The sequence below is a fragment of the Bombina bombina genome, chromosome 6, assembly GCF_027579735.1.
Source record: "Bombina bombina isolate aBomBom1 chromosome 6, aBomBom1.pri, whole genome shotgun sequence".
NCBI lineage: Eukaryota > Metazoa > Chordata > Amphibia > Anura > Bombinatoridae > Bombina > Bombina bombina.
Genome location: NC_069504.1, coordinates 141,443,854 through 141,458,464, shown reverse-complemented (window position 1 = coordinate 141,458,464; position 14,611 = coordinate 141,443,854).

Here is a 14,611-nt window from a genome sequence, read left to right as displayed (position 1 = left end):
TCTTACTCCATTTTCACCTCGCCACAAAATGCAGCCGTAGTAAGCCTTACGCTGTCTATTGGAGCCCCGTAACTCCCTAAACTACCTGCTAAATAAAACCTAACACCTAACGCATGCGCAATGTCTATCTACCTGTCAACCGCGATCCCCCGCCGCAATCCCTAATAAAGTTATTAACCCCTAAACCACCTCCCACGGACCCCGCCGCCACCTACATTAAAAGTATAACCCCTAATGTGATCCCCCTACACCGTCGCAAGCTACATTACGTACCCCCTAATGCGAGTCCCTTACACCGCCGCCATCTACTTTACCTATACCCTAAACTGAGCCCCCTACCCCGCCGCCATCTACCTTACCTACCCCCTAAACTGAGCCCTTACCCCGCCGCCATCTATCTTACCTACCCCCTAAAGTGAGCACCTACCCCGCCGCCAGCTACCTTACCTACCCCCTAAAGTGAGCACCTACCCTGCCGCCAGCTACCTTACCTACCCCCTAAACTGAGCCCCTTACACCGCCGCCATCTATCTTACCTACCCCCTAAACGAGCCCCCTACCCCGCCGCCATCTATCTTACCTACCCCCTAAAGTGAGCACCTACCCTGCCGCCAGCTATCTTACCTACCCCCTAAACTGAGCCCCCTATCCCGCCGCCATCTATCTTACCTACCCCTTACACCGCCGCCATCTATTTTAAAAATATTAACCCCTAATTTAATCCCCCTACACTGCCGCCAGCTATATTAACTATATTAACCCTAATTATATTAGGGTTAATATAGTTAATATAGTTATTATATTATATATATTAACTATATTAACCCTAATTATATTGGGGTTAATATAGTTAATATCGTTATTATAATATATATATATATTAAGTATAATAACCCTATCTAACGCTAACACCCCTAACTAGATTCTTATTTAAATAGATCTTATTAATATTAATATTATTAATTAAAATATTCCTATTTAAATCTAAATACTTACCTATAAAATAAACCCTAAGATAGCTACAGTGTAATTAATAATTACATTGCAGCTATTTTAGGGTTTATATTTATTTTACAGGTAACTTGGTATTTATTTTAACTAGGTACAATAGCTATTAAATAGTAAATAACTATTTAATAGTTACCTAGTTAAAATAATTACCAATTTACCTGTAAAATAAATCCTAACCTAAGTTACAAATACACCTACACTATCAATAAATTAAATAAACTACAAATATCTAAACTAAAAAACAGTAAAATAATCTAAACTAAATTACAAAAAAAACAAAACACTAAATTACAAAAAACAAAAAAAATATTACAAGATTGTTAAGCTAATTACACCTATTCTAAGCCCCCTAATAAAATAATAAAGCCCCCAAAATAAAAAAATTTCCCTGCCCTATTCTAAATTAAAAACTTTCAAAGCTCTTTTACCTTACCAGCCCTTAAAAGGGCCATTTGCGGGGCATACCCCAAAGAATTCTGCTCTTTTGCCTGTAAAAGAAAAACACAACACCACCCCCAACATTACAACCCACCACCCACATACCCCTATTCTAAACCCACCCGACTTCCCGACGAATGAGGTACCTTTAAATGACGTCATCCAAGATGGCGTCCGTCGAATTCCGTCGCTTTAGGGGTAGGTAAGATAGATGGCGGCGGGGTAGGGGCTCACTTTAGGGATAGGTAAGATAGATGGCGGCGGTGTAAGGGACTCACATTAGGGGGTATGTAATGTAGCTTGCTACGGTGTAGGGGGATCACATTAGGGGGTTATAGATTTAATATAGCTGGCGGCGGGGTCCGGGAGTGGCGGTTTAGGGGTTAATACATTTTTTTTATTGTTAGGATAGTGAGGGGGGATAGCGGTTAAAGGGTTAGACGTGTCGGGCTATGTTAGGGAGGCGTGTTAGACAGTACGGGTGATTTTATAACTTTAGTCAGGTTTTGTAGGCGCCGGCAGTTTCTAAAGTGCCTTAAGTCACTGGCGACTCCAGAAATTTGTGCTTACGCAGATTTCTGAACATCGCTGGTTTGTCAGACTTACGGCACTTTAGTCTCTGATGGCGCCGTATATAGGATAGCTCAAGTTGCGAGCTGAAACTGCGGGCGGCGGGGGTTCCCTCGCTTGCGCCGCAAATTACGCTCTTTATGAGATCGCGCCCCTGGTTTTGTGTTTGCAGCCTTCACATGTGAACCACTCACATGGTTTAAATGCAACAGATATGTACATTTATTTGTACATATATACTAAACTGATTTATTTACATTGATGTCAGACTCCTATGTTTAGTTAAAATAGGCTTGATGTAAAAAACATTGAATGCTACTTTTAAAGGGACATAATTCAAATTGGGATAGAGACAAAATATTAATATTAAGGGTTAAACAGCCAATATAATGCAAGCTCAATCCTATTGGCTGATTGGATCAGCCAATAGGATTGAAGCTCAATCCTATTGACTGATTGCAACAGCCAATAGGATTTTTTACCCTTTAATTCCAATTGGTTGATAGAATTCTATCAGCCAATCGGAATTCAAGGGACCCCATCTTGGATTATGTCATTTAAAGGAAACTTCAATTCTTCAAGAGCCATCGAAAGAAGAGGATGCTCCGCGCCGGATGTCTTGAAGATGGAGCCGCTCCACGTCGGAAGGATGAAGTTAGAAGATGTCGTCTGGATAAAGACTTATGCCTGCCTGGAGGACGACTTCTTGCCGCTTGGATGAAGACTTCTCCCGGCTTCGTTGAAGACTTCTGCTTGCTTGGATGAAGACTTCTCCCGGCTGGATGAGGATGGATGTCCGGTGTTCAAAAACTGTAAGTGGATCTTCGGGGGTTAGTGTTAGTTTTTTTTAAGGGTTTATTGGGTGGGTTTTATTTTTAGCTTAGGGCTTGGGCAATGGAAAATAACTAAATGCCCTTATTAGGGCAATGCCCATCCAAATGCACTTTTCAGGGCAATGGGGAGCTTAGGTTTTTTTAGATAGGATTTTATTTGGGGGTTTTGGTTGTGTGGGTGGTGGGTTTTACTGTTGGGGGGTTGTTTGTATTTTTTTTTTACAGGTAAAAGAGCTGATTTCTTTTGGGCAAGGCCCCACAAAAGGCCTTTTTAAGGGCTATTGGCAGTTTAGTGTAGGCTAGGGTTTTTTTTATTTTGGGGGGGCTTTTTTATTTATTAGATTAGGTGTAATTAGTTTAAATATTTGATCATTTATTTTTTATTTTGTGTAATTAAAGTTTATTTTTTTTGTAATTTAGTTAATTGTATTTAATTAATGTAATTTATTTAATTTTAGTGTAATGTTAGCTGTTAGTGTAACTCAGGTTAGGTTTTATTTTACAGTTAAATTTGTATTTATTTTAACTAGGTAGCTAGTAAATAGTTAATAACTATTTACTAACTAGTCTACCTAGTTAAAATAAATACAAACTTAGCTGTGAAATAAAAATAAACTCTAAGCTAGATACGGTTTAGGAGTTAATATTTTTATTATCATGATGGCGATGTCCGGAGCGACAGATTAGGGGTTAATCATTTTATTTTAGTGTTTGCGATGCGGCCTCGGTTTAGGGGTTAATAGGTAGTTTATGGGTGTTAGTATACTTTGTAACACTTTAGTTATGAGTATTATGGTACAGCTTTGTAGTGTAAAACTCATAACTACTGACTTTAGATGGCAGTACTAATCTTTTCAGTATAGGCTGTAACGCTCACTTTTTGGCCTGACAGGCAAAACTAGTAATACTGGCGCTATGGAAGTCCCATTGAAAAAGGACTTTTTGAAAGGTGCGGTAGTTATGTTGCGTTACGGCCAAAAAGGTGTGCAGTACACCTATACCTACAAGACTAGTAATAGCAGCGGTAGTGAAAAAGCAGCGTTATAAAGCTTTTTCATTCATAACGCAAAACTCGTAATCTAGCCGTAATTTAATTACTAAGCCCCTAACCTAACACCCCCTAAATTAACCCCAATACTAGGTTACACTTAAATAAAACCTAACATTAAATTACAAAAAAATTATCTAAAATGACAAAAAATAAACAAAATAAAAAACTTTTATAAAAATAAAAAAGCCCCCCCCAAAATAAAATCACCCCTAAACTAAACTACCAATAGCCCTTAAAAGGACCTTTTGTAGGGCATTGACCTAAGTTAAACAGTTATTTTACATTTAAAAATTACTAAATCCACCCTAACAGTAAAGAAACCCCACCCACCAAACCCCCCAAAATAAAAAAAACCTAACACTAAAAAACCTAAACTACCCATTTGTATGGGCATTGCCCTTAAAAGGGCATTCAGCTCTTTTACTGCCCTTAAAAGGCAATCAGCTCTTTTATAGCCCATTAAATCCCTAATCTTAAAAATAAAAAAATAAATTAAGAAAAATCCTTAAACTAAGCCCCAAATAGGTACTCACTGTTCCTGAAGTCCAGCGGAGAAGGTCTTCTTGCAGGCGGCTCCATCATCGTCTATCTTCATCCGGAGCGAAGGCAGCGCAGAGTCGAGGTGCAGAGCTGGCTTCCTCGATGCACGGTCCTCAGCAGTGGTTCTCAGTGGTAGGCCTCAGCAGAGATCTTAAGTGGTGGTGGTCCTCAGTGGCATGGAGGCTCCTCTTCATGCGATCATCCATCGCACACTGAAGATTGAATACAAGGTACCCCATATTTATTGGGGCACCTTGCATTCCTATTGGCTGACATTTTGAAATCAGCCAATAGGATGAGAGCTACTGAAATCTTATTGACTGATTCAAACAGCCAATTGGATTTCAGTAGCTCTAATCCTATTGACTGATTTCAAAATTTCAGCCAATAGGAATGCAAGGTACCCCAAATTGATTGCAGTACCTTGCATTCAATCTTCAGTGTACGACGGACATCAGATGAAGAGGAGCCTCCATGCCGCCAAGGAACGTCACCACCGAGGACCGCCACAGAGGACTGCCACCGTTGATGACCGCTGCTGAGGATCCGCGCAATCGGGGAAGACAGCTCCGCACCTCCGCTCAGCGCCGCCTTAGTTCCAGATGAAGATAGAAGATGATGGAGCCGTCTGGAAGAAGACCTTCTCCCCTGGACTTCAGGAATGGTGAGTACCTATTTGGGGCTTAGTCTTAGGGTTTTTTTATTTTTTGGGGTGGCTTTTTATTTTAGATTAGGATTTTTTTGGGCTGGAAAAGAGCTGATTGCCCTTTTAACGGCAGTGAAAGAGCTTAATGCCCTTTTAATGACAATGCCCATACAAATGCCCCTTTAGAGGCAATTGATAGTTTAGTTTTTTTTAGTTTTAGGTTTTTTATTTTGGGGGGTTTGGTGGGTGGGGGATTTTACTGTTAGGGGTAATTGGTAATTTGTTTAGGTAAAAGAGCTGTTTAACTTAGGGCAATGCCCTACAAAAGCCCTTTTAAGGGCTATTGCTATTATAGTATTAGATTAGGGGGGGGGGTATTTTGGGGGGATTTTAATAGGAGTATTAATTTAGTTTTTTTTTCTGTAATTTTACATTTTTTTGTGTAATTTTAGCTTTAGGGTTTGTATTTTTTTTTTTTTTTAAATAGACTGCCCTCTGGCAGTGTATGTATTTAAGAATAAATAGAACAATGTGAAGAACATTGGAATGTAAAATATTAATATTTAAGGTAAGAGAGTATTTAAGGAGTAAGGTTGTTTTTCCACTCCATGGAAGTCTATGGGGGAATACATTAATGATTAATGAGGTCACAATATTCAAAGTTCCGCTTTCTCAGCTCGTTAGGTTAGTGCTCGTGTGAAAACGTTTTACTTTCAACTTCTTATACGTGTGTTACCCTAAGCAAGCAAAAAGCTTACTTCTACCGAATTTAACACTCGAGCAGGGTGCTAAATAGTGTGCCACTTGTAATCTAGCCCAAAATGAAAACTCAAGTCAGTCTGGTATCTCATATTCTGCACATTTCTACATCAATTGGTGACTGGCCATTGTTGCTTGGCTAATGGTGTGGCTATCCATATGCAATTGTGCATGTTGCTGCTTAAAAGAGGGCTAAGAACTATTTTCTGGCCTGAGGGTAAGTCATATTTAGTATGAGCTCTCATGTTCAGAGCATTTTGATGGATTGCTATCCACTTGCACTTGACGAGACGTGTTATGTTTAGATGCATAGTGCATATTGCTGTTTAAAATGGACCTGGGCACTCACACCTGGCTAGACAATATGCAATTGTTTAGGTGTTTTTTAAGATGCAAAGTGCCTATAAAATGAGACCGCATGCCAGAGAAACAACATTTTGCATATTAAATGGATGGTTGTCCATTAGCACTTTCTGAGTTTGGGGTACGTTTGTTGGGGTGGAGCTTTGAAGGACCTTAGCTAACAAGTCTAAAGTTCACCAGCCACCACTGCTTTCAAGTGATTTAGCATATGGGTATTATGTCCCTTTAACGTAAAAGGTATAATAGCAGAAAATAAATTCAGACTTGAAGCTGTGATAGCATTAAAAGACAGGCTATAAGTATGCTATAACAAAGTGCATAAAATTCAAAATACTTATTTGATAAACATGTCATGCAAGAAAGGATGATTTTACTAGTGCATCCGATATAATACCACAGCAGGAGCTACAAACTGACAGCCAACCTTGTGTAATTAACAGGAAAACGTCCCATAAAAAAATGCTGCCTAAAGCTTATTAAGGCTTAATTGCTTTATTTCCCTTAGGATATCAATTCAGCACGATGAGAAATGAATCTGAAATAAGAGGAATGAGGAATATTATTAAGGAGTGCCATGTTAGCCATAATTCCTTATCAAATTGCACCACTATAGATTCCTTAAGGGCTATAATAAAAGTACTTACACAGTTTTGTAAAAAAAAATATAGTTTATTGTTATAAAAAGAATGTATCATAAATATTGCTCTAACCATACAAGAGATAATTTAAAAAATGTATTAAAGTTTTTAAAAGATATGGGGCTTATTATAATAATTAGTTTATTTCTTTTTCATTTTCTTTTTCTTAATAATAAAAGCAACAAAAAATGATAATGTTATTAAATACTATAAGGTGATACCGGAAAACTGTATGAAACAAAGAAGTACAATTGAACCCCTTCAGTACTGGGAATTTCAGAAAAAAATAACTGTAAAGTACAGGAGAGTTTTAAGCATTTTTGCTTTCACCCCATTTAAACATAAATAGAGCCTTGGATTTTTTTGATTTACCTATTGAAACTATATACCGTATTTTCCGGCGTATATGATGACTTTTTAACTCATGAAAATCTTCTCAAAAGTCGAGGGTCGTCTTATACGCCGGGTGTCGTCTTATAAGCCTTATTATTACAGAGTACAGACGTTATCCTAAACTGAGCTCCACTGAAACAGAGGCGGGCACTGGGTGGGTGCAGAGGTTGCCAAGGAGATGTGTTGTATATAATGGCGGGCAGTGAGAGCTCATTTGTTGCAATTAATGGGGAGTTACATAAGTTTTGGAAAGCAACGCCACACTGATTGGTTGGGAGCTAGTAGGTAAGGAATGAATAACCGTGGCGTGGGGTTATTACTGTGTTAAGACTCACATGTTCATAGCTTAATAGCGGAGTTATCGTTTTCCAGTAGTTCGACCTGCAGGCTGCTGATTGTCACACAAGCATGGAGTACAAGTAGTATCCCAGTAGTTCACATGCTGACTGACTTCTATGCCACTCAGCATGTGAACTACTGGGATACTACTTGTACTCCATGCTTGTGTGACAATCAGCAGCCTGCAGCTCGAACTACTGGAAAATGATAACTCTGCTATTGGGCCGTGAACATGAGTGCGCTGCAGTTAAAAGGAGCGCGCAGTTGTGGAAGCAGAAGTGTTTAGCGCAGGGCTTACAAACATGGGCAAAAATGGTGCTTTAAATTGGGTCTGGTCCTAACAGTTGTTTGGAGCCCACAACCTGCCCATGGACCCCCCCAATTATCCCTGCTAACCGCCACAAACACTGCCACAAACACCCCCACACACACACAAACACATGCAACAAAAAAGTTATCTGCACACTGGGTGAATTTTGAGGTGAAAACCTACCGGATATCCCATACCCCATACTTGCTCCAAACTGATGATTTTATTTGGTGTGCTTGCTGCATTCATTGAGGGGGTAAGGGGGTAGTCTTATACGGCGAGTATAGCACAAACCCTATATTTTTAACAGGAAAAGTAGGGGGTCGTCTTATACGCCCAGTCGTCTTATACGCCAGAAAATACGGTATTTATTTTAAGAAGACAACCAAAGATACTGATCTAGATCCATTTTGGTATATTGTATTCCACCATTTCACTGCTAAATGCAATCATATATACAATATATATATATATATATATATATATATATATATAAAATATACTGTTTCTCTTGTTCAGAGAAGGATTGCCTGGTATTTCGGGACTGGACTATACTGTTAAGTCAGGATTAGACTGATATGCTACAAGAAAGTTCTTCTCTGTGAAAGGCATATGTTGAGCAAAAAGAGGCTGATTCTTGGGTGGTTACTAGCCATAGAACAAGCTATTATGCTATTGTTCGTTCCCAGGTTGAGTGCTTCTCTCTTTTTCTTTATGCAAATTATGACCCTTAGGGATGTTTCCCTAAGGGTAATGCAGAAAGCCAGACATGGACCTGTTTCTCAGTGTGCCTAGAGAGATATGGCTGCACCTCACTGACGAGGCCCACACTAGGCCAAAACGTATGTCTGGGGTTTTGCCATTTCTCTTGTCCAGAGAAGGATTGCCTGGTATTTTGGGACTGGACAGCATTGTTAAAGGGAATGTCAAGTTAAGCTGACTCGGTCATGCCGTTGGAATAGTTTATTAAAAATGAGCAGTACTTTAATTCATCATTATTTATAACGATTAACATAGAATGCTGTTTTTTACTTTTAAAACAGCCTCCAATCCACTTCTTTCCCCCGACTGACATTTTGTCAAATTGATTGACAGGCAAGTCCTATTTAATACACCAATTCATAACAATAGCGTGACGTTGACAAAAAGGGGCTGAACAGGGGAAACGTCCATTGGTGTATTAAATAGGACTCGTCTGTCAATCAATTTTACAAAATGTCGGGCAGAGGAAAGAAGTGGATCGGAGGCTGTTTTAAAGGTAAAAAACAGCATTTAATGTTCATCATTAAAAAAAATTATGAATTAAAGTACCGCTCATTTTTAATAAAGTATCCAACAGTGTGACCGAGTCAGCTTAACTTGACATTCATTTTAAGTCAGGATCAGACTGATATGCTATTGTTCGTTCCCAGGTTGAGCGCTTCTCTCTTTTTATTTATGCAAATTATGAACCCTTAGGGAAGTCTCCCTAAGGGTGATGCGGGAAGCCAGACGTGGACCCATTGTTCAGTGTGCCTAGAGGGATATGGCTACACCTCACTGACAAGGCCCACACTAGGCCCGAAACGTACATCTGGGGTTTTGCCGTTTCTCTTGTTCAAAGAAGGATTGCCTTGTATTTCGGGACCGGACTGCACTGTTAATTCAGGATCAGACTGATATACTACAGGAAAGTTATTCTCTGTGAAAGGCCCATGTTCAGCAAAAAGGGGCTGCATCTTGGGTGGTAACTAGCCATAGAACAAACTATTATGCTATTGTTTGTTCCCAGGTTGAGTGCTTCTCTCTTTTTATTTAAAAAAAAAATGCTTACTTTTGTTTACAAACTTTAGGTTTCTTACTAAACTAATTTACATACAACTTGTACAGTCATAACAGAAATAGCAGACATGCATGGTTTTGCTTTTAGAAAAAACATTATCAATCACAGGATTGATGAATTGTACACCTGGATAGCACTCATCCCCTATTCATAGGCGGCTATGATATTGGACAAGAAATAAAGTCCTGTGATTGATATTGTTTTTTTCTAAAACTACCAGTACACAGCACCTTAGCCAATTTGGGAAATAGAGAATCTGGAATTTTCTATATATATACAAATACATAGATTATTATTATTTCCAGTGGATAATAGGCTACCCTAATCAGTAAATATCTGCAGTGCCATTAGTACTCTTGCTTTTTATGCATGGTTTTGCCATTGATTTCTGGTAATTGCAGCTAAGCACCACACTTATGAAATTCCCGGCAGTGAAGCCATTAATTAGTTATCTGACAATGGTAATAGTATTCTAGTGTAAGAATTACCCTCCCAAAAGACACCTTCCACTTCCCTGATGCCTCCCAAACTACTGTCTTCCCCCCTACCCACACTCCTCACCACCATCTTAGTTCTATCTATCTATTGGGTACTTATAGAGCGCAAACTAATCACCCGTGAGGGTCTCAAGGCGCTAAGGGAAGGTAGATAGGGGGAAAGTGAGGAGGGGGGGACACTCTGCCAGTATGCAATTTAGGGCTTTTTTTGTAATTTCTATTGCAATTATTATTTAATTTTCTGCAGTGTAGTGATCTCTGCCAAACAGCTCTCTAAAACTACTCCCATCCCACTAGTGGCGTTCAACTTAGGTACTGGCTGTCTGCCAGTACCCAGTTTATAGGTATTTTTTTCTGTAGTGTATGGGTCCCCCCATCCTACAATCGTTATATAGGGAGCCCTCTCATTACCCATTTTTTTTGTAGTGTAGCGTCCCTCCCCCCTCATTTTCTCCCCCTCGGCTGCAAGGCCACCCACCTATCTCCCACCTTTTCTACAACACCTCCCACCAGCACCAGAGGAGATTGACACCAACTGTAACAATCTTGCAATCTGTCTACATATGGTAACGAAACACTGATCACGCTATATTACTATAAGAAGACAGTTGCCTGCAGCCCAGGAACAGCAAGTCTTAGTTATCACTTGAAAACCAAGACTGCATGGGCTGCCTGAAGGTCAGACATAGATCTAAGTTATACAGTACGATGGGCTATTTACCGGAAAACATACACACAGGCATGCATACATGCATACGCACACACATACACATGCATGTTGTAAATTGCCCATGATGAAAAGAATAGTTAGATAATATTGAAACAAAAAAAAGCTATGTAGCTATCTGCATGCATAAAACTGTAGATGCAGCTTTGGGGTCTGAAACACTAGTGAAGATTGCAGATACTTTGCCTGTTTGCCACCTCAAGGTTCATAAAGCTAAATAATTTTGATACACTCTGATGAACTAATCGTGCTAGAGTAGGGTGTGTGGCTGTACAATGTTAAATGTGGGCAGTAGATGCTGCCCACTAGCCTTGATGCCAGTGGAATGAGGTTTGTGATATCTAACCATGTCCATCCGGCATTTAATAAATGGGGCCCTATGTATCATATACAGTACATTTTTTTAAATTATTATTAGACATCATTGTGTGCTTTTATTCACAAGTTCTCTTGATATAAGTTAGGGTGTCCTTGTTTTTTCTATAAGCATATCCTGTATGGTAGGGTTCTTCAAGTTACTAACTGTGGTTACTGAACAGCTGATTTTTTTTTATCTGTGATCTAGTGCAGATGTCCTCAAAATCTGCCCTTGTAGTGGATCCTGAGAAATACAAATTTCCTTCAAATGTTTGATGCACATAAACTCAATGGATAATAATTTGGGGCAGGGAACCTCATTTTTTTGGGCCTCCATGATAATTTAAAAGCAGATAATTTTGGCAGACTGCCTTCATGATATTTGGAAACATGCAGAGCTTTACTCTTCTACTGGATCTTTAGATAATATTGAGCCTGAAGCATTACACCAATTCTGAGCTCAAATTAGGTTACTTTATTCAATACTTATTCCATTACCATCAATCATCCTCAGGTAAATGGATTGCTATGGACAGTTTTAGCTGTTTTTAAAAAATGGTTATACGCCAGATTATGAGTGGAGCACAATCGTTTTCACGCAGGTCAAATTGTGCAGGTTTTGCGAGTTGAAAGTAAACGATATTACATATATTTATAAATATTATAATTGTTTTTCCCCTTTTTCTATGACACATTGATTCATTATTTTAGACTTTATTTATTAACTATTATAATAGTATTTATTTGTGAGATATTTGATAATGAACGACTTAGAGGTTCATTTGACATAAACATTACATTTTTGAGAGTCAAACAGGACACTTACCTTAGTTTGGTTCTTCTGATGAGCACTGTACTTAACACAATGATTCCTCTTTAATCTTTGATATAAGCCACAAGTCCTTTTAGTATATAACTTAATTTTGTTACAACCTACACATCACTATGATAGATGTATCTTTTATTACACGGTTAGTTTGGTATCTTAATTCTCTCGTATTGGACGGAGACTGGTCATGTGATTCTTACAACGCTAACCAGGAAGTATACACAGAATGGAATTAGAATTTTTATCCGCGTTGATATCTACAGGTTAACCATTGCTTTCTATCTGTTCATTATACCCGTTAAGGGGTTTTCACTTTTGGATATATATCTATTCACTTATTTTAGTTTTTTTAATTGATCTAGTATAGCTGCATGAGAGATTTATATCTTTATTAACGATGGTTATAAATATATGTTTATAGTGGACGGTATATATGCACTAGGGTATTTGGGATCAGATGGATATGTATATGGTTATGTTTTTATTTATTTTTTATGGATATGTGTGTATATTTGATATGTTTGGCATTACTGTTACCTTCATTATGGGTTAATATGGATGTTTACACCCTGAGAGTTGGATGGACGATTTTTATTGGTTCATGCCTTATTCAAAAGACCGGATGACCATGGTCTACTATGCCTGATGAAATGGCTGTGTGTATAGCCAAGAAATGCGTTGCATATTAAGGGGAGATTCCTGTGTGCCCCATGGCATTCACTACTTTGTTTTTACCAACTTTTAATAAAATAATTGTTATTTTTAATAGTAGTACGATAATGTCTGATTTATACAGCTTGACATACCTGGTAATTCCTTAAGGATTCCTTGGCAGTTCCTGACACCAGGAGTTGGTGAGCTGGTATACCTTAAGATATTAGCCTGCTACTATAAGCACATCAGGGTGCTTTCTCCAAATGTGCGTACCCCTATTTATGTGCACACTACCACTTTGTTTGCTATTTCACAAGTAAACAATATCGCTTGAGCACAAATAAAGTTACCACTCATCAGGTTAGCGTTAAACATAAAAGTTGCACAAAATGCATCAAAAATACATTACAAAAGTACAGTTACACTTCTAATAACACCATCTAATAAAAATTATTTTAAAAAAATTCACACAAAAGTTATAAGGGCTCAAAGGTATGAGGCAAGCGAAGGGATTTAACATAGACATACATACATATATCAACATCTCTAAAGATGTATATATAACAACATTTAAAATTAGGGGGAAGCAAAAAATTAGTTTAAAATCCACCACTACGCACACAATATAGAGAAAATAACTCATTGTTTAGTTCATTAACAAATCTAGACAGGCCAGAAGGCTTGATTTTCCCACAGAAAACTTCTGAATTACATTGTTTCCAATGCAGCAAAGGATTCTGGGTAAGGTATATGCAAATTAGGTTCGCAATGACAGACTTTTTTACTTCAAGTCTGCTTTTAGCAGACTCCCTTTACTCTAAAGCATCGCTGTTCACACATCTTATAAGCTTAGCTAGGGTTAGTGCAGTGTTTCAGAACCATCCCAGGACAGCCTGTTTTGTGGTGTTTGCCCCTCATCAGCTGGGAGAAGGTTTGAATCACTGCTGGGTGAAATATATTTCTGGGCAAAATACAACAACATTTAAAATTAGGGGAAGGCAAAAAGTGAGTTTAAAATCCTCCACTACGCGCAAAATATAGAGAAAATAACTCATTGTGTAGTTCATTAACAAATCTAGACAGGCCAGAAGACTTGTTAATGAACTACTCCATGAGTTATTTTCTCTATATTTTGTGTGTAGTGAAGGATTTTAAACTAATTTTTTGCCTTCCCCTAATTATAAATGTTGTTGCATTTTGCCCAGAAATCAACTTCACCCAGCAGTGATTCAAAATCCAAGCTGATGAGTGGCAAACACCACGAAACAGGCTGTCCTGGGATGGTTCTGAATCACTGCACAAACCCTAGCTAAGCTTATAAGCTGTGTGAACAGTGAAGCTTTGGCGTAAAGGGAGTCTGCGTAAAAGCAGACTTGAAGTAAAAAAGTGAGTCATTGTGAACCTCATTTGCATATCTTACCCAGAATCCTTTGATGCATTGGAAACAATATAATTCAGATGATTTCTGTGGGAAAATAAGCCTTCTGGCCTGTTTAGATTTGTTAATGAACTACCCAATGAGTTATTTTAATGAATTCTGCAGTCTCAAAATTATTCAACCCCCTGAGTAGAATCCCTCACAACAGCACAAATATGCAAAGCAGGTGTTTTTACAGGCACCCCTGATGCAACTAATCATGGGCTTCATTATTTGCACCAGGTGTGCTTGAGCTAGAACATATGAAATATCGGAACTGGCTAGGGGTATCTTAAGTATAACGTTTGACTGCATATTAGAAATATGGCTAAGTCAAAAGAATGCTCCAAAAAGTTAAGAGAAGGGATTATTGCCCTTCACAAACAAGAAACAGGATACAAAAAGATAGCAAAGGCA